Source organism: Oratosquilla oratoria, chromosome 2, assembly GCF_046742065.1.
Source record: "Oratosquilla oratoria isolate Oo_2021 chromosome 2, ASM4674206v1, whole genome shotgun sequence".
Classification (NCBI taxonomy): domain Eukaryota; kingdom Metazoa; phylum Arthropoda; class Malacostraca; order Stomatopoda; family Squillidae; genus Oratosquilla; species Oratosquilla oratoria.
This window is the reverse complement of record NC_134778.1, coordinates 16,876,549-16,879,048: the sequence shown is the minus strand read 5'-3', so window position 1 is coordinate 16,879,048 and position 2,500 is coordinate 16,876,549.

The window sequence follows — 2,500 nt, the reverse complement described above, 5'->3', positions numbered from 1 at the left end:
TATATATTTTTTTATATATATATATATATATATATATATATATATATATATATATATATATATATATATATATATATATATATATATACTATAATAAAGTAGTAGCCTCTGTCTGTCCGTTTTTTGTTTGTTTGTTTATGAACTCCTAGGGTTTTGGAGATAGACCCCCATAACCATATATATTCTGATACCCTGTCACTCCAGGTACTTGGATAACTATACTTCATTTAAAAAATATTTTGGTTAGGGTTAAGGGTTAAAGTTAGGTGGGGTATGGTGTGGTAACACACCACTACTGTAGTGTTCCCTTAACGCGCATAGCATTTTTGTGACCTAGAAATTACTATGATTAAACAAACCATTGTATGTGTCCATAAATATTATTTATATTTGTGAAATTAATGTTACCACAAACTATGATAGCCTTTGTAAGGAGAAAGCATGTAAATATAAAATGATTGCATAATTTTACCAAATATTAAAACATTGGTTATTGTTATTTTATTTTACCGCGGGCGGGCGAGTTATAAAATATTTAAAGTTTGTTTCAATTCTTCTCTTACAGCCGAGTACCGTTCACCATGTAGTGTTAACAATCCACTACAATGATTAGGTTAAAGATTATTTACGAACTCCTAGGTTTTTGCAGATAGACCCCTATAATCATATGTTCTGAAACATTATAACCCAAGGTACTTGGAGAACTATCTTTCATCTGTCTGTCTGTTTGTTTGTTCAGGAAATCCTAGGGTTTTGGAGATAGACCCCCATAACCATATATATTCTGATACCCTATCACTCCAGGTACTTGGATAACTATATTTCATTAAAAAATATTTTGGTTAGGGTTAAGGGTTAAAGTTAGATGGGGTATGGTTAGGTTAGGGATTATTCACGAACTCCTAGGTTTTTGCAGATAGACCCCTAAAACCATATATATTCTAGAACCTTATAACCCAGGGTACTTGGATAACTATCTTTCATTTGTCTGTCTGCTTATTTGTTTGTTTGTTCATGAACTTCTTGGGTTTTGGAGATAGATCCCCATAGCCATATATATTCTTATACCCTATCACTCCAGGTACTTGGATAACTATATTTCATTAAAAAAAATGGTTAGGGTTAAGGGTTAAAGTTAGGTAGGGTATGGTTAGGTTAGGGACTATTCACGAACTCGCAGCAACGGGCGGGTAATTTGGCTAGTATATATATGTAAACATACTATATATATATATATATATATATATATATATATATGTGTGTGTGTGTGTGTGTGTGTGTGTGTGTGTGTGTGTGTATGTGTGTGTATGTGTGTGCATGTATGTGTATGTATGTGTATATGTATATATATATATGTATATATATATATATATATGTATATATATATATATGTATATATATATATATATACTGTATATATTATATATATATATATATATATATATATATATATATTAGTAAAGGGGGGGAGCAGGTTCTCAGTAATACACGTGGAGCTAAAAACGACAGCATTGTTGAAGTTGTTCAGTTTTTTCTTCGTATTCTCGATTTTCCTGATAAGAGATTTTCCATTGACTGGGTGGATTGAAACTAGGTCTCTATATTCTTCCATTTGTTCTTATTTGATATCAACGTTTCGTCTTAAACAAGACATTATCAAGATATAACTGAAATAACAAAAATTACATGGTAACAGTAAAGGTACTAGACATAACTGAAATAACAAAAATTACATGGTGACAATAAAGGTACTAGACAATATCAAGACACAACTGAAATAACAAAAAATTACATGGTAACAGTAATAATAAAGGTGACAAATTTATAAAAATAAATACGGAGACTTACGTATTTAAAGAGAAGGAAGGGTGTGACAGAGCTGGGGATGACAGAAGTATATATACCTAAGATCAGGTCAGACCAAGGGGGGGGGAGGAACAGACAATAAGGACCTCAGAGGTCAAGGGTAAGGGGGGGGTTGGGGGGAGGGTTAGGCGGGTGCGGTCACCGAGGGTGGGGGAGGAGGTGGAGGGAGAGAGAGAGAAGGGGTAGAGGGAGAGGGGGGATTTTTATTTCTAAATAAAGGAATAGAGGAGATTACATTGCATTGAATGTTAATGACCGGAGTTTTGTCCTTAATGTGAAAGGCTTCGAGTAGTTGTAGTCTCCTAGGGTCATTGCTTGATCCAATAATTTTGGTGTTGTTGATCAAATCATCTCTCCTGAGTGCAGCGTTATGGGAGCTCCTATGATGTTCTTTGATTGCCCCCTCTTGTAGGTGGAAAGTTAGGCGACGGCTGACTTTACATCTAGTAAAACCAATGTAAGAATGGGGGAGGAAATTACAATTTCCTGTAGAACATTTATATTCATATACTACATTAGTTTTAGATGTGAAGTCCGATCGCTTAGACAAATTGTTTGTCATGATCAGGGAGGAAGTTTTTGGGTTTTTATAATATATGAGAACTCTGATTTTGTTGTTCTCATTTGTAGGAAG